The 25,174-nt window shown below is 37.6% G+C and overlaps 1 protein-coding gene across 2 annotated transcripts in view; it reads left to right on the top strand.

The window, feature by feature from the left end:
• Positions 1 to 1,035: 1,035 nt before the first annotated feature.
• The window catches only part of SYT1 (synaptotagmin 1), a 547,526-nt gene continuing 523,387 nt past the window's right edge, over positions 1,036 to 25,174 (top strand). The window contains exon 1 of one of the 2 annotated variants that reach the window (XM_070409672.1): positions 1,036 to 1,393. The gene's annotated coding sequence lies outside the window, so the exon portion shown is untranslated. The remainder of the gene's footprint in view (positions 1,394 to 25,174) is intronic. The other variant, XM_070409671.1, reaches the window with a different exon arrangement.

The following is a 25,174-nucleotide window of genomic DNA, read 5'->3' as shown; positions in this document are numbered from 1 at the left end:
TCAGGGGAAAGAGAGGAAGGAGGGAGGGAACCCACGCTTTAGTCAGCACCGTGCTGGCAATGGATGGAGAGAGATGGGGCGGAGGGAGGAGGAGGCTGGCAGAAACTGCATCCCCAACAATGTCGCACTTGACCCAAGTCTACAAACTTATTGGCCACCGCAGCGGAAACTCCCAGCGCGCTCCCCACCGCCGGGTAGCTTAGATGCGCTACTGGGTGGAGTCGCGCTCCCGGGCCCCACCTATGGGACACAGCTCCCCTGCGTCTCCCTGGTCCACAGCACCCTGCACAAAAAGTCTCTAGGCATCTAGCAAGGCTCAGCTTTAATCTACACTTGCTTCCACCCCCGAATCCCGTTAGGATTATGTTATTAACCTTCGAAGGCCACCTCCTGTGGCTCCGTGTGCGTACACCCGTGCGGAATCCTTCCATATCCCCGCCCCGCCCTGCTCTGCTTTCACAACTCTGTCGGGTCAAAAGGCCAAAGACAAACTTCTGCCTCTTTTCCTGATCTCACCTTTTCAAAAAAAAAAAACCCACAGCCTGGGAACCCCCACACATCGGGACTCCTAGGGCGCTGTTCCCGTCTGGGCATGCTCAGTATCAGGGCAGGTTTTGATTGAAAGTAAAGAAAAAAGAAAAGAAAGAAAAATAGCTTTGTATGATGCCGTCTCCTCCCGTGCTTAGGGCTGGCTGAACAGGTTGTGGGGCATCCCTGCGGGTACCCAAAGGGCTTATCGGGTGCCCTTGACAGCGTCTCCTTGGGATCTCTCCCCCTCCCAGGGACCCCCCCTCCCCCAACCCTCCTCCACCCCCCTCTTCAGGTCCCTGTCCGCTGTGGGGATGGAGAGACACTAACAGAACTGGGATGGGCGATGTTGGCTGAGGGATCCACCTATTATTAGTGCGCCCGGATTGGCTCCTTGGCGCAGCGTACCGAGGTGGAGCCAATCAGGTGGCCGGGGCTGGGAGATGATGGGCGGCCGCCTCCTCACTGGAGGGATTCCTGGAGAAGCTGCAGTGTGGGGATGCTCCAGACCGAGTCCTGCCCCCAGTGTCTTTCCACCTCCTCCTTCTGCTGCGGCGGCAGCAGTACTTAGCGGCCGCAACTTGAGGCTGCAGCCGGACCAGCCCCCCCCAGGGTGGTGCCCAGCCGAGAGGGGGGCGAAGTGCCCCAAAGGGGTGTGTGTAGGGTGGGGGCAGCCAGCTGGGACCAGCTGGTGGCCCTGGAAAACCTCCCACACACCCACACCCACACCCACACACCCCTTTTGTGTTGCAGGCTGCCCCTCCAAGCACAGAGGCAGCGAGAGGACGTGTGCGCCTTCGAGGCGGTCCGCCCGGGGAGAGCCGTGGGGACGGAAACCCGCACCACCTCCTGGTCTTCCCTGCAGGTAAGGCGGCGGGACCGGCGGTGCGGCCACCCTGGTGGTGCCTGTTCGCTCGAATCCCTCTGCAAGGTTTTGTTCTCGGTACCTTTGGGTTTTGGTGGTGGGCGAGGAGACCTGCGGAGGGAGCCCGGGGTGGCCTATTGTGAGGAATCGGAGACCACATGTGCATCTCCTGGCAAAGCACTTTGCCCAGCGCCCCTGATTTAGAGGCTGGAGTTGATATTGGGCACCCCCCATCTTCCTGCTCCGTCTCTCCCTTCAGTCCCCCGCCCCAATCTCCATCTCTCACCTCCACCCGCCCCCTTTTCCATCCCCTTTTCATCTTCACCCTCCTGCCATCCTAAGCACGCACAGGGTTTCTTTCTCCTCCTGGAGAGGACTGCCTGTTCTCCGAGGAAAGAAGGGGATAGTGAAGAAAGGAGAAAGATTTCTTTCTGCGGGGGCAGAGGGGCCAGAGAGAATGCGAGCTCCGAGAGAATGAGAGCGCAGAAAGCAATTAAACTGAACAGAGCGAGTAGACCAGCCATCCTGCCCGGCTGTCAGAGAGGGGAAGCGTCAAGTTTGACTCGACCTCCTGTTTGCAAGAGGCTATGTCTCTCACTTGATTCGTTCCAACGGAACAAAAATAAACCGCCGATCCAACCCACATCCAACTGCTTAATTGCTGTTGTTTTTAAGTGCCAACCAGCTGACTTTTCCTGTTTTCATCTGTCCAGTGGGGCTATTTGGTATTTGCCCATCAGTGGTAATGTCTGAACTTTGAAGTGTTTCTTGCATAGAGAGAGAAAAAAATTAAACACATATTATTGCTTCCCTGAGGTTCTCTGGTATGGCCTTTATGTTGGGAGGCCAAAAAAAAAATGTGAAGTTACAAACATTCATAGGTGACACCAGTATTACCAGGAGGCTTGGGTTTCTACTTTGAGAAAGCTGATCTAGTTAGCTTTGCATGCATGTTGATTTTCACTTTCTTGAATATTAGTTAACCCTTTGGGGAAGTAAAGCAGCCATTTAACTTTTCTGTTACAGCTAATTTGTGTATGAATTGCCATTTCATTCTACCTTTCTACTATCTGCATTCTATTGCCCGGCTATCAAATTCATGCACGGCCTTATTTCCTTATAAGAATAATATTTAATAGATGTAAACATGATGTTTATACAATTTCATTGCTCCAGTTAAAAGGCATATGGAAGCTCAGTTGGCCAAGAACCCTCTGGTACTGGAACAAAGTTTAGAAAGTAATGGTAGAAAGATAACCTCAAATTTAAAAAAAAAAAAATCTTCAGGGGGAAATGTTTTTGTTCTCAAAGAAGAGAAAGAGGGAAAACCACTATGTGCCCTAACTGCCTGCATAATAGGTCAAGTGAAAGGTACTTGTTGAACAGACCTTGACGGCAGCTTCGGCAATTTCTAATGCCATCAGCAATGTTTCCTGTTATGCATCTGAGACAGCTGTGATGACTGTCAGATGGAAGAAAGTAGAGAGAAGTGTCTAGTTGGATGTAATGGGAAATCGTTCCAAGTGGGTCCTACATGAGTGCAGAGCAGCCAGCCGATGCTAGTGTCCAGATAAACCTCTTCCTTTGATTTATCAGGGGAAATGCCGAGTCTTAGGTTTATTTTGTGTGTGTGTACATGTCACTTGGGATGAGAAAAGCGAATCATCTTTCTGAACTCTGCCTGATCTTCCACACGAATCTATGCACCACAGGAAGTATTTTTCACCACACATCTTAGTGTATAAGTTTATACACCAACTTAGATAAGCGCTGGTTCCATTTAACATCAGTGTAATGAATATTATTGTCTAAACATTTTCCATTTGAGGCATTTATCTCTGCTATCTAAGTGGAATTACCTAGAGTCACAAAAACAAGATCTTCTTTCCAGGGCTTTGACACTTCACTGGCGTTTTTCCCTCTGTAATGTAGTGTTTTTGTTGAAAGCTGACTAAATTTTGGAGGTGCCACCTCTTGCTTACAAGGACAAAAGGACAATCGCTTAATTGCCTCATGTGTATACAACTGAATTAACAAGTTTAGACATGAAAGGATGTGTAAAAAGGAAACCAGCTATGTTCCATGTGAGCAAAAGAAGATCTTGTTGCTTATTTTTCCGCTGTCTTAGGAAAGGTAAAAGTTTAGGCTTCCTGGTTTGTGACAAAGTTTTTTCATGTCTCTCTACAAATGTTAATTATAGCAATGCCATGTAAAAGAGATGTATCTGAGTGGTTAGTTTTTCACGTACTTCTAAAATTAAGTCTTTATGGATACTGGAAGTCAGAACTAATTCCAATATGTAGTGAGTGGATTGAGAAGAGATTTAAATTATAATCTGTCATCCCACCAAACGTTCTAATGTAACAATTTCATACAACCTTCATCCTTTCTCTGTTTAAGAGAATATTTTATAAATGTCATTAATATTTCTGAACAAATATGGTAATTAGATATTTTAAGATATTTTTATAAAAAATATTGCTAATGTACAGGGGACAATTTAAAATACTAATTCCAGAAAATGCCACACAATGGAGCGTTGTTCCAGACTAGTTTTGAGCTTCATTTCATAGTGAAGAATATTAGTTATTCTCTGTGGTCAAATTATCAGATAGTTTTAATCAAGAAATATTAAAATGGATAACATGGTGTTTACATTATTAGGTATGCATTTGAGAGGGTGCTAACTAAAAACAAAATTACAACATAGTAGCTTGTCTTAATTATATTTGCAAAATGAACTGGAAGATGAATAGATGCAGAATGTATTAAAAATGTAATTTGAACTTCCTGTTAGCCTAATGACACTATGCATATAATATCAATTCATCTCTTTTGAGGTCAGTATATTAAATCAATTTAGAGTAAATTCCCCACACAGGTTTTGGAGCCATCTGATCCCAAAGACCATACACTTAAGACAGACATTTTTATGAGCCTGCAATACTTATAGCTTGTATGATTTCCAGTTTATGGAACAACCAGCAAGAGATAGCATTAATTCCAAATTGGAACGTAATATTTCTTTTCCTAATGGTAGTGATGAAATAATTTTGGGGTAGGAAAGCAAAAATAGAACAGTTTGATTACATAAGGGAGCAAATTTGGTCCAATGTTACAGAAAACCAAAGTTAGACTTTCTGTCATAATGGTAGTGTGGGTCTTGCAAATATTTTGCTAAACAAGTAATGGTTTTTAAAACTAAATATCTAATCCATCTGTGATTTTAAAAAGTTTTTAACTGATTTGGTTGCCATAAATGCATCTGTATCAAAAGTTTAAGATGTAAGAGATGCTTTCTAGCTGAATTTGCTTTCCATGGGAATTCACCAAAGCTGTTTAAACAGGGATTGAGTATGTGGCAGTCTAAATAAATAAATTTGTTTTTCAACTAGCATTTAAAGATATACAGGATGGGGCAAAAGTAGGTTTGCAGTTGTTCTTATGGAAAGTAATACAATGATTAATAAATAATATATGAATGAGCTCTGTGTTCCATGCACTTACAACTATAAACCTACATTTACCACACCCTGTATGTGTGTATGTGTGTGTGCGTGTGCGTGTGTGTGTGTGTGTGTATATATATATATATATATATATATATATATATATATGAATAAATACATATAAATTTTTAAAAATTTTTCTAAAAGGATTATAAACTAATGGACAATATTATATAATCTGCTGACACTAACGGGTACTCCTGTAACCGTTCAAAGGAAGATGACAGTCTCTTAGCTTTTAATAGTTCTTTAGTTGAAAGGCTAGGGATACCCAGAAGAAAAACTGAATGGGGTATGGTTTTTTCCCTTTAAACAGCCCTTCTATGGGTTTGGGAACAAGTGATTTTTATTTGAATCATGGATTAGGAAAAAAAACTCCTAGTAACAGAAAATGCGCTTCTATGTAAAAGTAACAAATAAGATGAAATCATATTTTTATAAGACTTGGACATAATGGGGTGGTAAAGTTCCTGTCTTTCTAAGGCTTTTATCAGGTGTTTCTTTCCATGTTTGCATAAAGGTAAACTTGTTCTTATTCTTTTACATAATTGAATGATATGATTATTATTGCTTTTTCAGGTAAGGGGGTGTGGATTGGTATCTTTAATAATTTCTCTAGGAATGATTAACATTTTTTTCATAATATTATGGTAAACTTTATTCACACCTCTTCAGTAAGTGTGGCCATTTTTTAAAAGCAGGAATTTAACCTTTCTAATTTGAAGAAAACATGTTTTCCTTCAGCTTAGCTGTCATTTTAAGAGAGTTCTTGAAGAGCTACCTTTATATTGGCTATAAGATAAACTGTGGTAGCAGGGCATGTGAACATCACTCTACTCTTATATTATAGTAATAGAAAAATAAACTTATTTTAAAACATATTGATAATATGTTCACAATATCTATTGCAAGTATGACAAAATGCTGTCCTTTCTTGTATATATGAATCAAAATTTGACCTTTGCTGTTGAGAAATACTGCTATGTTGTAGAAAGAGTAAGCAACCAGAGATGCAATTTTGGTTGTTTTAAATATAATTTTAAACATCCTATTCCAAAGAAACTTCCTTTTAAAATATTTATTTCCCTAATTTACAAATAATATTGAAGAGAGTTCTAAAACAAATTAAAACCTAGTTTAGAATACAATAGCACATCCATGATAGTGTTAGAAATAACTTTCTGCCACATCTTTGAAAAATATAAAGCAGATTTTAAAAATTGTTCTGTAATTTTTATAATTTTAATATTTAGTTAAACCGTAAGTTCTAATTGTTTAGAACTAGTTCTGATTCTCTTTGGGTTTGTTTCATCTCCACAAGTATACTCAATGCTTGGAAGGGACGTGGCATTTTGGTTTTCAGAATTTGCCAGTAATGCAGATGAGGGGAGTTCAGAGGCCATCTTTTTTGGTTACTGCTATTGTGGAGATACAAAGGAAAAATACTGGTCATTCCTACATTGGTCTCACATATAGTATGTTGAACATAGGAAGTCATTTGCTAAAAGGGTGTTCTGAAATATTCTAATTAAAATGTAGATAATAAATACTTCTATTTCTTAGTCATTTGTACAAAATGAAAGCTGAAAAATTTCCATGTAGAATGGGAATGTTTTCTTTTAGCTAGTATAAAAATCTGGTGAAACTATTCGGTTAAGATATAATTTCCTAAATTTTCCTGACATCCCTGTCAGATAACATTTTATTATAAACACTAGATTACAATCCTGCTACAGCAACCCCAAATACTGTGCCTGAGACAGTTAGCTAACTGCCTTAGTCAGGAGCTAATTTTTGATTGAAATATCCAATTATTCAAATCTAGGTGTGGTACTGAAATTTGGTCTTACCTTATCCAAGTGAACCCATTTCTCTATTTGGGAAATGTAGCTTTGCTTAATTCTCATGTGCTTAGAGTTCATATAATTAAGTATTATTTTTGCCAAAGGATATTATATAAGTAAAAGGACTTGTGTGTTGTTTTCTGCAATAGATAAATGTTTTCTTTTTATTTCTAAATAATTCAAAGATAATCAAAGATAAAATGCACATAGGCACTTAAACACAAATCAGAAGATTATTTAAGAACTAGAGGCCCGGTGCACAAAATTCATGCAAAGAGCTCGGCTCTTGGCCACCACAATGGCTGCCTCTGCCTTGGCCCCCGCCTGCGATGGTGGCCACCTCTGCCTCGGCCCCCAACACCATGGCTTAGTCTGGAAGGTTGTCTGGAAGGACATCTGGAACAACCTATAGTCTAATTAGCATATTATGCTTTTATTATTAAAGATGCAAAACATTCTTAAACTACAATTGGTTAAATGAGATGTACTATCTCTTGTCCTCTTCTCACACTCTCCCAGATTTCAACCATCTTTCAGTCACATGGCAATAGAGGGCAAATCAGGCAAACCCACCTCACACCTCTGGTGAGAGTTGCCTGGGTGTGCCTCCTGGGGTCAGCGCCTGTTTTTACCTGACACCCGTTTCCTTCCTGTGCCCAGCCTCCTTGCTTGTCACCCTAGGCCTCGCTCCAGCCTGGAAGCAGGTGATTGGATTTACTAATTCCTGCAGTTGAGACTCATTGGCATGTCTTCATTATCAAGAAGGCAAAAAGCACATGAAAATACTAAGACAAAACGTACACAGCTACACCAAACTTAGTATTCATACTTAGAAAATGGGATGTTAAATGTTACATAAATTTTAGGATAATTGATAAAATAGCTTTTCTTTCATGAAATTTCTTTTGATTACTCACAAGTGATCCAGGAAAAGGTGAGGTTGTTAGTCATGAATCAGTATAACTGCTTTTTTAAACTAATTTACACCAGTTGATAAAACTCAGATAATTGTTAAAGAGAATTTCAGATCCTTGGATTGGCTTTAATACTCCCCAAACCCACTTATCTTGCTATGAAGACCCTTAAATATTCACATCCTCATCCTCATCCTCATCATCACACATCATTGACCACGGATTTGTTTTTCTATGGAATCTGTGGTATCACTGTGAAACCATGAGGTTGGTTTTAGGATGGATTACAACAATCTATTTTCAAATATAATTTTATGTGAGAGTTGCTGTAAGTATAAGCAATGTAGCATCAGAGCAGCAGGCTACACTCACTAAAATGTCAATTTAGAATTGTTTGCTCTTTCTTGAGAAGGAAAAAAAGCCAATTGAGGGTATTTATTTCCTCATGATGTCCTGCACTACAGTATTGTATGCAATAAAACCAGTGGATAGGCCTGTGTTCACCACCTATGAAAATGCTTACTTTATGAGGAAAAAAAAATCAACACGTTTTTTAGACAAATGACTCAATGGCTTTTGAAATAGGAACAGTGGTGTCACAGGTTACTAAGGCCTCACTGAGCTCTTCTAACGCTCATCCTTTGACTTAGTGAGATTATTAAGAAGAAAAGTTGACACAGTTTCTCAGGAAAAAGACAAGGTACCAAAGCATTGAATCTGTTTCTGACTTGGAATGTCTGCCAGATCCTGGTTTACAAGGCTGGCTTTCTGCCTAATTCACAGCATTTTCATCAGATTTGAGGAATGAAGAAAGTGTGAACCATTGGGCATTAGAGACAATTTCTAGAGCACCAGAATCTCTTCTATAAATAGAATAACATCACCAATATAAGGCCACAGATTTTATATTTAAATATATATAAACCAGACCAATGTATGCCTCAAAGTGTTTGAGTTTTAACTATCTGCACTTAGGAAATTCTTATGTTATAAGCTTAGATAATAACATAATGTTACAAATAACCTATCTTTTTTTAGTGTTTTATTAAATTATAATGTTAAATTTAAAAAGCCAAGCAATCACCTTGAGATAACACCTTCAGTTTAATAACTCAAGGGAGTGACATTTCAACAAAAAGCCATATTCTCTTAAATTAACCAAAACTGCCCTGCTTTTGAATTATGGGGGGAAAGAACAAAAAGTACTTGATATACAAGTTTTCAATTATTTTTGCAAGGGAATCATAGATACTTTCTGAATCACTTGTAGACACCACAAAATGAATATTGATGATAGGAGAGAGCCAACTTCTCCAGGAAAAAGTGGAAGAGACAAGTTCTGTTATGCCTTTAAGAATCTGTCTCATCATTTATATACTGAATAGATAGCAACAGTTTCATTTCTCTTGACTTCTGGACTTTTAGACCTGTATGCATTGAAGCATATTACTACTCACTGCCAGAATAGATTTCTTCAGCTCTCCTGCTAAAAGGATAATATAGCAATTTTCATGCATTCCCTCTTTTCCTTTCTTATTTTCTTCCTCTCCTTATTCTTCCTGCCATTCTTTTTTTATATTTTAATGAATTATCTTCCTCTAATTACTAACTGAGAGCTTGGTACTCCAGGCTCCATACTAATGGATTATTTTTTTCTCCACAACCAAGAAATGTATTTCTTAGTTTTTATACATTTTAGGTTAGTTTTATGAAACACATGCATAGATAAGTAAAGGGAGCAGGTTCTTAATTTGTTTATGTAACTGGTACACTTAAAGGGAATGTGCCATAATTTGAATGTTTTTTGTTTTTTAAATAGATTTTTGTTATTTCAAAGAGAGGAAGGGAGAGGGAGGGAGAGAGAGAGAGAGAGGAGAGAGAGAGAAACATCAATGATGAGAGAAAATCATTGATCCATCTGCTTCCTGCAAGCCCCCTACTGGGGATCAAGCATAAAACCCAGGCCTGTGCCCTGACCAGGAACCAAACCATGACCTCTTGGTTCATGAGTCCATACTCAACCATTGAGACACACCAGCCAGGCTGGTGTTTTTAAATTCTTAAGTATAAAGACTGGCCTACTGGTCATTTCTAGAACAAAATTGATTGCAGGGAGATAATACAACAATATTTAAAAGTACAAATAGCCCTGGCCAGTTTGCTTAGTGGTTAGAGTGTTGAACCATGAACCAAGGGTTCTAGGTTTTGATTCCAGGTCAAGGGCTTGTACCTCCATTGCACATTCCCCAGCCCCAGCAGGTACGGGAGGCAAACAGTCGATGTGACTCTCTCACATGGATCTCTCTCTCTCTCTCTCTCTCTCTCCCTCTTTCTCTCTCCCCCTCTTTTTCTCCCTCCTCCTCTCTCCCTTCCACTCTCTCTAAAAATCAATGGAAAAATATCCTTGGGTGAGGATTTAAAAAAAAAAGTAAAAATAAGTGACATGTTCTACTGGGTATTGTAGTGTACCCCGCGAATCACACAAGGATGCCTCAAGAAGTCGAATTAAGGAGCCACATTTATTTCAGAGCTGACGGCTATGAGGGGCAAATGCTCTCCAAATCTCGAAGCCCTGACTGGCCGTAACATCAGGCTTGTAAAGGCAAATATCACAAAGGTATTGATTACATCTCTAGGTTTGGAATGAGGAACCTGGTTTGCAAAAGCAGTTTGTTACAGAAGCTAAAATTGAGCAAGTTAGTTATCTACAAAGATTAATTATAGTTTCAGGTCTTGGAACCACTCGGTCAATGGAAACACATTATCTGGAGCCACTGAGGCAATTTAAAGTAATTGTGTTGTCTTGGTCTCTAAGTGCAGAGGAATGTGTTTTGAAAGACCAGTAAGATCACAATCAATGGGGTATTCAATCCACAATCAATGGAGTATTCAAATGAATGGGATAACTTATATAAGTTAAGAAAATCAAAATAACTTTTCTATTATTTTAGCAAGCAAATAATTACAGAAGCCAGAACAGCAGGATAAAAATATTAAACAGTAATTTTTACCCGAGATGGTTGCTACCATGCTTCATAGGTAGCTTTTTTGTAATATATATTTTGTTATTTCAATGATAATTAAATAATTGTTCTCATGGCAGTTGTATAGCACTATATTTTTAAAAAATTAAATTACCTTATTTGATTTTGATAATGAAGAGATTCTCCATTTTGCAGATAAAGGAGAGTGAGCAGTTAAGTGATCTGCCTGCAGTTACACATGTAGGAAGCCTTTTATAATTTTTACCTACAGAAGCATAGGGCCTCAGCATTTAGAAATGGGGACAAAAGTATGTCTTTTAATTCTCTCAAAATAGAAAAACTAGTTTGCTATTTTTGACCAAAATGAAAATAAAATTCTAACATTATACTGAATGTTGAACTATTTAGTCTTATTATTTTTGTTGAAAACATAAGACAATTTTAATAAACTGTCCTTACTTATATTACTCTAACTGTGAATGAAATTACATTTGTATTTTAAAATTATTCCAGGAACAGTTATTTTTTAACTCAAAAAATTACAGGAACAGTTTTTAAATCTATAAAAGAAATCACTAAGTCTGAGTCACTAGGCTCAGTTGCCCTTCATTCATTGCTGTATAACTGTGATATTAAATGTCATTTAACTATTTTTCTTATTTGTAAACTATGTAGTATTAAGCCACTTCCTTGAGTACCCAGAGATGTGGTTGGATGTGTGTAGCTTATCACAAACTCTCCAACCTCATCATGTCTCATTATTTTTCTCATTGGTACTCACACACGTAATTTCTTACTGTTTTCTGAATCTAACATTAATGGAAGTTGTTGGATCTATGGATGCTTTTTCTCTTTTATTCCAAGGTAGTAAGAAGTTAGCAGAGAATATATCCAAGCTCCGATTATTATTCAGCCCTTATGTGTGAAATCTATCAATTGGCAATTCTTTGTGTTAAGACTCAAACACAATTGGGAGTGATTGTCAATTGCCATGCACATTGCAATGTGGATTAACATAATTGACTTTCTAGCTGAGCTGATATAAGGAAACAGGAGTTTTAATTGGGAAAGGGCTGTAGAAAGAACGCAAGATTAATTAGAGCATAGGATAGGTATTTATGGTGATTTTGGACAAACACAGGGTAATCATATTTTTGTATTCTTAATATATGTCAGCACCCTTCTGGGTGTTTTCCATGCTTCGTTCCATTAATATTCCCAATAACCTTATGAGATTGATACTAATTTACCTCTAATTTTTAAATGAGAAAATCATAGGAAAGAAATAACTTGCCAGTGTCACACAGATATTATGTAGTTGGATATGGTTTCAACCCCAAACAGTCTATATTTATAAAGCCAATACCCAACCACAAGTAATCACATTAAGCTCCTCACTGGCAGGAGAAGAGTACAGATGGTATCAAAGAGGTAGAGATGACCTACAGAGATAGGAGAGACATAGACAAATTTTATCCACTTTATAGCAATGTGATCAAAACATTAAACTTGGAATCTTCTAGACCTGAGTATAAATACTGACTCTGGCATGATAAGCTTCAATAAGAGAGTTCATACTAAAAGTTTCATTTTAGGGAGGGAAATATAGTAATTTTTGCAAATTGCTACTCTGTTATCAAATGGCAGATCTTACCACTCTCCCCCCCGCCCACCCCCTCTGTTTTTTGGTTTTGTTTGTTTGTTTTAGTCAGGAACTTTTTCATTTGTAAAAATGTCACCAAACTCAAAATGGTTTAAGGAAGAAAAGGGATTTTAGGGGTCAGGTTACCATAAAGTTCAGTAATATTCTTTGGTCATAGCTGGATATGGAAAATCAAACCATCTGATCAGATCCAGACCTATTGCTTCTTATTCCTCCTTCCACCTCCTCCACCTTGTCCCCACCTCTTCTCTGTTCCTGTTCGGCCAGTGGGTGAGTGATGAGCTTAGTGGTTATATGGTTACTCATGATTGAATATTGGCTTTGTAAACATAGACTGCTTTGGTTTGAATCCACGTTCTACTACAATTTAGTTCTACTTTTCTCTAGCATTGCTTTATTTAGAGCCATGTTCTTTCTTTACAGTGGTAAGGATGATTCTAGTGACCATAGGCGTATATAAGAAATTGTGTAGAGTGAATGTCTTCTTCCCCCCAAAATTTCCAAGATAAGTTTGATTGGAACAACTTGGATCACTTGTCCTGGACCATTCACTATGATGAGGGCAGTGAAATAATGATATTTTTCTAAGCCAGGCCTTGTGTAGTCTAGATTTGAAAGTTAGACATAGCATTACTCATCTGTATAGAAAGAGAGTTCTGCTGTTACAAGAAGGAAAGTGATTAGATTTAGGACAGGCAAAAGCAACACATGTGTACTACTAGCTCATAAGGTAAGAGCACTGGCCCATCAGAAGGGATGCTGGCTAGCATTAATGTTGGAGCAGGATGGCTCCAGGAGATTCAGGGAATTCTAGGGAAAGGTGCATAGTAGTTGAGGATGTGGAGAGAAGTGGAACAAGGATGGCTGTTTATAAACAGGTGTGGAGTATTCAATAATTTAACACCAATATGACTACACCAGTGTGAAAAGGCTGAACATCAGAGCACGAGGGCAGAGTTGAGTGTCTTTAACTCTCATTGGGTCCTTGCGTTATTGCCTTGGCTTCTTTCTTTTTTATTACAGAGGCAATATACTTGTAGGACTTGAGGATATTTAGATTCTCATCCCAGTGGAGCTGAGAGCAGCCAACTGAAGGCATTCATAGAGCCACCTGTATACTTATCAGTACTTCAAATTTTTGTTAGTTTTGTGTAGGGAGTGTTATTTCAAGGGGTTTATAAAGTTTTATTTTATAATTGCCTTAACTGCATATGCATGGCTATAGGTGCAATAGAATAACTGCACAAAAGCACTGTGCTTTTTCTCTTTTCTGTACCATAAACTGAAAAGTAATTATTTAGGAATAATATATTTCTTCAGTAAGTGCCATGATGTACCTACCACTGTTTTGAATGCTGGGAATACAGAAGCAAACAACAGAAAAATTCTTTGTTTTTATGGAGCTTGCCTTCTAGGGGAGAATACAGATAATTAAAAACAACAACAAAACATAACTAAGGCAGTGTCAAGCATTGAGATATGCTATAAAATAATAAAACAGGTTAATAAGTACAACAACGTAATACTAGGGACTCTGGCCAACCCATAATGTATAAGCTGAGACATAAAAGGAAGAAAAGCCAGCTATGTAAATGTCAGAGGAAGGCTTTGTGGATAAAGGAAACCCCAGTGAGGAAACTGCAGTGGGAATGAGTTTGGTCTACAGCAGTTCCTCCCTCTTACCCAATCCATGATTTTGCTTTGCATGGTTTCACTTACCCAAGGTCAACTGCATCCCCAAAATACTAACTGTAAAATTCAGAAATAACTCATAAACTTTCAATCGAGTGCCATTCTGTGTAGTGTAAAGAGATCTTGTGCTATCCCACTCCATCTTGCCCGGGACTTGAATCATCCCCTTTTCCAACATATCCACCCTATATGCCATCACTGCTTGTGAGTCAGTTAGCAGCCATATAGGTTATCAGATCCACTATAGACTCCCAAGGTATCACAGTGCTTGTGCTCCAGTAACCCTTATTTTACTTAATAATGGCCCCAACGTGCATGGGTATGATGCTGGCAACTCAAAAGTGCCAAAGAGAAGCTGTAAAGTGCTTTCTTTTAGTGAAAAGGTGTGTATGTATAGGAAAAAAACATAGTATGTATTGGGTTTGGTGTTGTCCATGGTTTGAGGTATCCACTGGGTGATCTTGGAACATGTTCCCTGTAAATAAGGGGGGACTACTGACTTGCAGTAGAGACAAAAGGCAAATGTAGCTGAGTGTAAAGACACTGGTTTCATGAGTTTGACCCTGCTTTAATATTTTAATTTAAAATAATCTACAGCACTAGCCAGTACGGCTCAATCGGTTGGAGCATCGTCTAGTGTACCCAAGAATTGAGGGTTCGATAGACAGATAACCTCTATTTACATATAAAGAAATGACATGGTTATAAAGAACACTAAGGCAAGATATAGGTATGAAAGATAGTAGAGAGCCAAGCTGGTTTTGCTCAGTGTTTGAGCATGGACCTATGAACCAGGAGGTCACAGTTCGATTCCCTGTCAGGGCACATACCTGGGTTGTGGGTTCAATCCCTGGTTGGGTCTTGTGTGGAACGCAGCCAATCAATGTTTCTCTCTCACATCAATACTTCTCCCTCTCTCTCCCTTCTTTCCTCTCTCTAATCATATCCTGGGGTACGGATTAAAAAACAAACATACAATCTGCAAACATTTATTAAGGAAAATTTCAAAACAATATGATTATATATAATCTAAACATTATTTAAATATATTTGGTGTCTCATTTCTGCATGGTATGATTTCAGACTATACATATGCTTACTTTATTTTTTATGGTTATACTCATGGAATCCTATTTCTACCCTGACTTTCAAAATGTATTTTCAGATGTCTTATAATTTCATCCTCCATTTTCATCTTTAAAAGAGTAACTCCTTTTATATTCCATAGACACTTATTGTATATATTTTGTGAAATCTTAATGACCTTTCTCCTTTTGCCTGAATTTCTAAGGGAATGGAACACATGGCCTACCCCAATTTTATTATTTCTCTGAATTAAGTGTACACCTTGGTTTTTTATCACGGTAATGATTTTTTTCAGTGTAATTTCCTTTTGAGTATATTTTTGATAATATCCTACAAAACTCTAATTTAGATTTCAAAACAAAAGTAAATAAACACTGAGAACATAATGAAACAAATTATTTTGTGTCGATTATCATTTAGACAACACAGGTCTCAGAGCATTAACCGGAAATTATTTTTCCTCTATCTAGTTTCATATCCTGGTTTCAAGAACTCAATAACCCAAGTCTACCTGGGTCACTCTGTGATAGTAAACTAGGTGCTTACAGAAGCATATTAACTTTTGTGAGACTGCAGTACCACTCAATGCACTGCAGCAGTAATGAAGCAGTAATTAAAGCGTCAATCTTAAAGGGCCCTCTTTTTCCCCCTAAGACTCCTATACACATTATGCTCTGATAATAACATATTTTGAAAATGGAGTTTTCTTTGCTGAGTTCACACAAAACAACCTGTATTTGAGCACAGAAAGAGTATAATAATGGACTATTCTGGTCAATAGCGGCATGCTCTATGTTTTCCTTATGTGTGGAGCCAAGACTCTTTTCTATCCTAAATATCTTATGCTTTAGGACATATGTACATATATATTTGCATATGTTGTATATTTGAATTTTTTAATGTATCCGATCAATCCACTACATGCAAGTTTTCAGGATTTCACAATGCTATTTTTATCATTCTGATTCTCCAGTGCCAGGCAGATGGTAGGAAGAGAGCATTCTATAGAATGTTTGTTGGATGAGTGAATGAATCCACTAAGTTTACATTTTATAATGTTTTTCAGTGATATTCAAACTCAGTACACAGTCAAACACACATTCATGCAAGATGAACAACAGTTCTATTTCTTACTGCTGTTGTATCTTGATATTATTTTAATCTAATTCTCTCTCTTTTTTTTTTTTTTGCTAATTCATTAAAACATACTGGTCATGACCAACAAAGTTAATGTAACAACCTCCTAATGGATAGCAATCTTTAATTTTAAATACTTCCTTAAAAACATTAAGAGTTTTCAAAGAATTACAGTACATTTCAATCTTATTAAGCATACTAGTATGTGAATATACAGGAACTTGCAGTGGCTTATTTTGAATATAAGGTATTATCATACTGTAAATGCATATAATGTCATGTAAATCTCATACCAAAATTATAATGTTATTGCTATATTTACATATAGGTGATTTTGTGTGAATTTGCACTCTTGTTTTTTTTGTTTGTTTGTTTGTGTGTGTGTGTGTGTGTGTGTGTGTGTGTTTCTTTAAAACCCACAATGAATCTGGCACCAATACTGTTATTGGCTATTCTCAACCAAGTAGATCCATGTTGGTCTCCTACCTTCTGAGGAATTCAGTTAATAGCCACTAGTTAAAATAGATATCAGTTAAAATATATAAACTTGCTTTTTTAAAAAAATGGGTTAATACATTGCACTCTTTTTTGTTTATGGATAAACTGTCTTTTTAAAAAAATATTTTTATTGATTCCAGAGAGAGGAAGGAAGAGGGAGAGAGAGAAAGATCAATGATGATAGAAAATCATTCATCTGCTGCCTCCAGCATGCCCCCTACTGAGGACTGAGCCAGCAACCCAGGCAGGTGCCCTGACTAGGAATCGAACCCTGACCTCATAGTTCATCAGTTGATGCTCAACCATCGAACCACACCAGTTGGGATGGATAAACTTTCTCATAGAGTAGAGAAATATACACAGATATAATAGATTACTTTTCTACCTTTAAAGTAGTGAGTGAGTAGAGAACTAGTCTATGGAATCAACAGACAATGAAGATTGAGCATACGTATTCAGGGTTTTGTGTTCAAATTAAAAAACAAATAATACAAAAATTCTCAGCCTGCTTCTAACTTCATGATGTAGAGATTTTAGTAGATTGTTTCTCTGACACTATTCTGTGCTAACATGTGAAAATCTGTGACCATGGCATTTCCCTACAAGGTAATTAAACAAATAAGTGGCCCAGAAAGAAATGCTCTTTTGACTTCCCTATTATCCATGTGAGTTTTCTCATAATGGTGGATAAGGTTGGAGATTATGTCTTTAATCCTTTAATCATTCATTAACCTGCTCAAAAATATTTACAGTACAAACTCCCAGACATTATCAACCACCTATATAAGAATAAAGTATAGTTCAGTTAAAAGAGACACTGTAAGCAAGTAATGATAATATACTCAGATGTGAATTGTGAAATAGTCAGGATAGTGTAAGATATGCTATGGTAACAAAGGGTACAAAAATCTCAGTGGATTCAACACCTAAGCCTTACTTCTTTCTCATACTACATAACCATTGTGGATTATTATGTGTACATGTTGGGGTAGGAAGAGGTCTTCTGATTTACAGGGACCCAGACTGATGAAGGCTTTAAGGACTTATATGGCTAATATGCAAATCGACCAAACTGCAGAATGACTAGTCACTATGATGCAAACTGACCACCGGGGACAGATGCGCAATGTAGGAGCTGTCCCCTGGTGTTCCCACAGGGAGAGCGCCGCTCAGCTAGAAGCTGGGCTCAGGGGTAGCGAGCACAGCGGCAGTGGCGGGAGCCTCTCCTGCCTTCATGGCAGTGCTAGGGATGTCCCATGGAGAGCGGGCCTAAGCCATCAGTTGGACATCCCCCGAGGCCTTCCAAACTGTGAGAGGGTGCAGGCGGGATGAGGGACCCCCCCTGAGTGCACAAATTTTGTGCACCGGACCTCTAGTTTCAATATAATGTTTAAAGATTCATTGCAGTAGAGAGAAAAGTACTATAAGTTTTCTCACCAACAATAAACTACTTTGACCCTGATCACAGACCAATTGCTGGATCCAGTCTACATGGCCTGTGACTACAGGGGCATAGGAAGTATAACACCCTTCACCCCAACCCTGGCCTTGAAAGGAGAGGATATTACCAACTCCTTGAAACCTCTTCTGTAAGTCTCAACAGGAAAGTACAAAGCTTTGGGGGAGGGCGACAGGGCAAGTGCTGGCGGGTAGGGGAGGCCAGGGGGAGGTCAATGGGAAAAAAAAAAGGAGACATATGTACTACTAATTGATTTTTAATACCTTAAACAATAAAAAAACAAACAAATAAAAGCACATGAGAGTGAATGATTAATTAGTCAAGACAGTGATGGCTTCACAGAAGAAGTGATTCATCAGCTGTACCCTGAGGGATCCTTGTATTATTATGAGAAATGCTTAGTTCATCCTTTAATGAAAACTTTTCTTTTCTTTACCTGAATCTCAAACAATGTATATGTATTTGATTAAGAATGCCAGCATTCCTGGCCAATTTAGAGGGTGAACTAAATAATTTGTGTGTTACTAGGAATTCTAATATGAATTACAACCACCAATTTAATAGATCTATTTGGACGTCTTAAACATACCTCAAACTTACCACATCCCAAACTGAACTCATTTTCTCTTCACCAACAAGTCTAGTCCTTCCCCACTATCTTTGATTCTAATGAATGATTCTACCATTTGTCTGGTTGAGTTATCTAGAAATCTGGGAATTGTCTTTGTTTTCACGTATCTCATCCTTAACCCCAAATCCAAAATATATAATGTCTCAATCATTTTTGCTCATAAATATCTTTTAAATCAATCATTTTCTCCACCTCCATTACTATAACATAATCAAACCAACTTGCCTTCCCAGGTATGCTGTTCTTAACTTGACGCTCAAGTCCATGCAATATTGACTCCTCCTATTCACCAGCCTAATTTCTCATATCAGTCCTTTCATCTCATATTCTGGGCACATTGGCCTTCTTTCAAGATTTAATATCTCACATGCCTTCCTGCCTCAGGGCTCTAGCACAATCTCCTCCCTGTGCTTGGGAGTCCCACGGAATGTATGCACTATTGGCAGACACTAACACGTTAATTCAATAATATAATATGGCTGGCTGTTTAAAAATAAGTGTCTATTATTTATTTCTGAAGGTAAATGTTTAGTTTCTCCATATTATAAGAGTATGAATATGTCACTTTTGAAAAATTTCTGCAGAACTGTCAAAAATTAGCAAACTGTGTGTACTAGGGAAGAGTAATTGAAACTTTTTTTTCATATTTTGGGAAACCCTAAGCAGAATTGAAGTTTGAAGATATTGAATACTTAAGTACATTTAAATAGGAAATGTATTTGTAAATTCATAACTTACAGGTGAGAATAATGATGAGACTAAGTGGAAGGAAATCTTAAGTGGGTTGTGGAGAAGTGCTTTAACTATATATTGAAACCGTGACCTCCTGGTTCATAGGTTGATGCTCAACCACTGAGCACACTGGCTGGGCTTATATTGCTAAATTTTTAACCTTAGGATTTTTTTCCCAATTATTTTGGCAATGCGTTTTCTCAGAATCATGGCATCATAGATTTTTGTTGTTGTTGTTTGTTTCTTTTCCTTGTAATGGGAACACTCTGTGATCTTATATCCTCTGAGTGTGAAAACATATTTTCAGAAAATGTCTGAAAAAATTCAGTGAGAAATAAATCTTCTAGCTAAAGCAAAAATAGTGAGACTTTTTTACATCTCTGAGGACTGATTACTAATTTGAGAATAACAAAAAATTCTGGCATTTATATTTTTATACTTTAAACAACATTAAATTATAAAATTTTAGCAATGAAGAATTAATGTTTATCTTTATATTGTAAAAATCATATTGAACTTAGGTGCTCTATGAGTACAGGAATCATTTCTGCATTGTTTCTAATTCTATCCTCAGTGTTGACTGAGTTGGCAGTGCTTAGCACTTACCATGAAAGCACTTAAAAATCTTCGGTGGATATTGCTGGATGAATCATCCCTTTATATTTTTTTCATTTAGTTCTCACACATTTCTATTTTTCTTAAAACTAATATAGTAACTTAATGTGTGGCCTTGATAATAAGAGTCTTCATGACTGGAATTAGTTATGGTCAACTCTAGTTTTCATACAAGTTAAAATATGACTTGTCTTCTTTTGTCAGTCTTCACTTCCCTAGAATAAATTGGCCAGGTAGTTCACTATGAAGTTCCAAATGAATGTGTGCTAATTTAAATGTTCATTTTGTGGTAGATAATAAAAGTAAAAGCGTATTATGTAATGACATATGCCAATTCCACTTTAATAAGACCACTATTTTATATTATTTGGGTCAATGCAAACTATATATGAAGTACAGAATCATTCTTTTGCATTATCTTTTCCCTCTCACCTACTCTCTACCTTTTTTCTTCCTTCTCTGTTTTTAACTGTCTCCTCAATTGTCATAAATCTCTTGCATTCAATGCACAGAAGTGTTCTATTACTGAAAAACAAAGATATTCTCTCTCTATAGGTATGATTTTCAAGATATGTTTAATACTCTACATTGGAAACTGGTAATTTTAAGAAAAATCTGGTTTATTGCTATAAAGAGCAGTGTTTTTAAATAAACATTTTAACTTGAGTTTTGAATGAAATATTTTAACTTTATTTTTATTTTGAATGAAAATGTATTTCATAAAAATATTTAAAATATTCAGATAATCAAAAAATATATGAATTGAAAAATGTATTTTTTCAGAGCCCTCATTTTCTTCCCAGAGGCAACACTCTTGGCCTTTAATCCCCTCAGAAATATTATGGTCGTATGCAAAGATACATCACATTTAAAATTTAAAATTACTGCTCTATTATATATGCAATGTTCTGCATGTTTTGTTATTAGATGATTTTATTTATATTGTATAATATTTTATTTTCTACAAACCAATTATTTTATAATATACATATTTTATTATTAGGAAGAGTTACATCTATTAATTTTAGTTAACATAAAATCCTATATAATAAACAGGTAATATGCAAATTGACCATCACACCCTCACAAGATGGCTGCCTATGACCAGACCGGCAGGGGGGTTAGTGAGGGATGACCAAACGACTGAACAAGCAGGATCTGTGGGGAGACCAGGCCAGTGGGAGGACCGTGAGGGGCAACCAGGCTGGCAAGGAGGGCAGTTAGGGTTGATCAGGCCAGCAGAGGGGGGCAGTTGGTGGCAACCAGGTTGGCAGAGGGGGACAGTTAGGGGTGACCAGGCCAGCAAAGGAGGGCAGTAAGGGGTGACCAGGCTGGAGGAGGGGCAGTTAGGGGCGATCAGGCCAGCACACAGTGGCAGTGAGGGGTAATCAGGCTGTTGGGGGGGGGGGAGTTAGGGGCAATCAGGCAGGCAGACAGGTGAGCGATTAGGAGCCAGCAGTCCAGGACTGTGAGAGGGATTGGGCCTAAACCAGCAGTCAGACATCTCCCAAGGAGTCCCGGATTGAAGAGGGTGCAGGCTAGGCTGAGGGGACCCCCACCGCCATGCACAAATTTCATGCACCAGGCCTCTAATAATTTTATAAGATATGTTAATTGCAAGCGATTTAGTTTAACTTTTAGCTAATTTACTTTTATGATTATAAGTATTTTCTTATATAATTTGTGATGGTTTTGACAATATACATAACACATATTAAGTTATTTTATAGATTTGAGCATAGTTAAGTATTTTATTCATATTATAGTCTCGTGTTAATATATTATTACAGTATCTTATTTAAAATTAGCATTTTCATTAATAATCATTATTAGAGATAATAATATTTTATGCATTTTAAATGTTTGAGTACCTATATAAGTTCAGGAAGAATTATAAATAAAAATTTATAATCCTATTTAATATGCTTATATAATATGTTTGGTTTGTGACTGCAATAAGTTAATTTTAAGGATTTTAAAGTATTTCAAAATGTAAAATTGTTAAGAAAAATCTTGCACATTTTAGCTACATAAATATTTTAGAGCTAAAATAAAGGATGTGAAAGTTGTATGAAGAATATGAAGATTTAGGGGTCTTTACAAAATTTATTTAATAATATCTTACCCTTAGAGAGCTTTAATTATGTCAGGTGCTATTCTAAATATTTTTGTGTATTACTCATTTAATCCTACATCACATTCTCTGTGAGGTCTGTATCATGCTCATTTTTGGAAACAAAATTAAAGGTCAGAGAAATGGTGCTGTTTGCTTACAGTTGTATAACTGTTAAATGTTATAACTGGGTCTCAGTGCAGAGGCTCAGGTGTGGTGGGTTTGGTTGGTTTTAGAGCTAATAGCATCTAGATCATTTGTTTTCTAATTTAAAAAACTGAGCATGAGTTCAAAGTTGCTCATTGTCAATAACCTCCAGACCTCAAAGAGCTTAGGTTTTAATGGGGACAGTACAGAAATAGAGAAAAGAAGGAAAGGAGGAAGGAGAGAGGCGGGTAGGAAGATGAAGAGACTTTTGTAGTATGTTTTATTTTGGCAAGTGCTATCAAAAAAGTCAAAATGAAAAAACAGGGAAAGAAAGTATACAGTTCTCGATTGGGGGCTGGGGCAGGAATGAATGTAGAATTCTTTTTAAAATAAGGGTGGTCAGTGAAGGTCACATTTGAGTACAGATTTGAAGGACGTGAGAAATTGAACTTTGCTAAGAGGTGGGACCATGCCTGGAGATCTGAGGAAAGCAAAGAAGCCATCGTGACCAGTGGCACAGGCTGAGAAAGCACCAAAAACTTGAGAGCAGGAACATGGGAGCAAGTGGTATAGGGCACTGGGATGACTCTGGCTTTTATTCTGAATGAAGTAGGAAACCATGGGAGTGTTTTGAGCAGCAGGGTAATGTTCCACTTTAGAGTTTCTGAAGGGTCATTTTGAATAAAATATTCTTGCCAGAATTGATTGAGTGGGGCAAGGGTGGAAATAAGAAAAAAATTACTCTTTGTAGGTTTATGTTAAACAAACCTCTCCGTGTTTCCTAGATTTTTGTGGCCTCAGCACATTAAGAGAACAGTGGAGAGCTCAGGAACAGGTTATCATAGAATATTATTAAAAAATGGGTTTAACTTCCATCATACAAGCTAAAGCTTATCATCACCCTGATTTTGTTTTGTGTTTTTAGCATTTTATACAAGCATTTCACAGCCACCTTGCCAGGTAATGCATTGTCTTGGAGCAAGTAGATAAAAGTTGGGCTAATTTCAAGGCATCTGGGAAAGAGGCAGAGAAAATTTTTCTCTTTTCTTTCTAAATGCACTGCCAAACGTCAAAGAAAAGGAAGCATTAAGGGTTCATGAATGCAGAGTAAGTGCAATCGGTTCTGAACGCCATCCTCCATAAAATACCTGTATTGGCATTGCTTTTCAGGAAAACTGTTTTTAGACAATGCTTTTGCCGTTCAGTATTTTACATTTAATTCCATTTTAAACAAAAATATATCAATGTCAACATTCCAAATGATACCCACTAAGTTGAAGGCTGATATTGAAAGTTATAAAACATTTGATGTAATCACCTAAATGTTGTTGGTTATAGTCAAATGCACAGCAACATTTTCAGAATTAAAAGATATTTGTAGCCCTCATAGCTATGATAAATGATATTTTAGTCAGTACATACTCCTGATGTTTTAGGTACCCAGTCAGCAAATGTTTTTCTATCGATTACTCTGAGATGAGCATTCAGACAGATAGCCTAGATTTGTTTTTCCAAGAAGAATCTATATATATAAAAGCCTAACCCAAGCTGGTTTGGCTCAGTGGATAGAGTGTTGGCCTGTGCACTGAAAGGTCCCTGGTTCGATTCCGGTCAGTGGCACATGCCTGGGTTGCAGGCTTGATCCCCAGTAAGGGACGTGCAGGAGGCAACCAATCAATGATTCTCTCTCATCATTGATGTTTCTATCTCTCTCTCTCTCCCTCCATCTCCGTTCCTCTTTTAAATCAATAAAAATATATTTAAAAAAAAAGCCTAAGTGACCATTATGACCGAACGACCAGATTGACCGGAACGACGTTCAGTTGCTATGATGCGCACTCACCACCAGGGAGCAGATGCTCAATGCAGGGACTGCCCCCTGGTGGTCAGTGCACTCCCACAGCCAACCTCCCACGGCCGGCCAACCTCCCACGGCCCCTCCCCCCAGCCAGCCAACCTCCTGTGGTTCCTTCCCCCTGCAGGCTGCCCTCCCCCATATGTCTTGATCACTGGCCAGGCTGAGGGACCCCACCAGTGCACAAATTCATGCACTGGGCCTCTAGTATACTATAGTTAAAGAGTAAGGAAATACACACAAAATACTTTCAATAATAAGTGTAAGGCAGTGAATTATTTGTTGCTAGAGTAAAGAAAATGTATATTTAAATAAAGAATTCAGTTGGATGAACAGATACAGCTACTTACTGTTAAGTCATTCAATAAGATTTTATGTTCTGTAAATGCTACTTAGTCATGTGATTAGGAGGATGGAATGCCAGTAGGTGGAAGTAAGATAATGATCTCCTATGACACTTACACTTTCTATCTTATAATATAGTTATTTGTGTGCATTGTTTACTTTCCCTGTTATAATGAGCTCCTTGAAATTAGGGAAGATGTCTCAATTGTTTTCATATCCCATGTAGTTGATATTCAATAAATATGTACTGATTGAATGAATTATGTGCTTTCTCCTAAGAAGTAAAAACATAAATTCAACACACAGGCCTTTGGTTAGAAGAAAGAAGTTATGACTCTTGTTTGAGAGCACTGATCATATTTTTTACATGTGATAGTCTTGATTTATTGAAAGAAAGCTTAACCTTTCAAGGTAGAAATATTTAAAACTAACTAAACTTTATTTTCCAAAGAGGATTGCTTGAATCTTATACCCAGAACTATTAATACATTTAAGCTATGTTATTGTTGAGACTACAGTTAGCAATCAAATTTATTGCATGATGAAAGTGAAATGTT

This window comes from Myotis yumanensis, unplaced genomic scaffold (assembly GCF_028538775.1).
Source record: "Myotis yumanensis isolate MYYU_CA2020_CCGP unplaced genomic scaffold, mMyoYum1.0.hap1 SCAF_3, whole genome shotgun sequence".
Lineage (NCBI taxonomy): Eukaryota > Metazoa > Chordata > Mammalia > Chiroptera > Vespertilionidae > Myotis > Myotis yumanensis.
The sequence above is the reverse complement of the archived record's forward strand: the minus strand, read 5'-3'. Positions and strand labels throughout refer to the sequence as shown.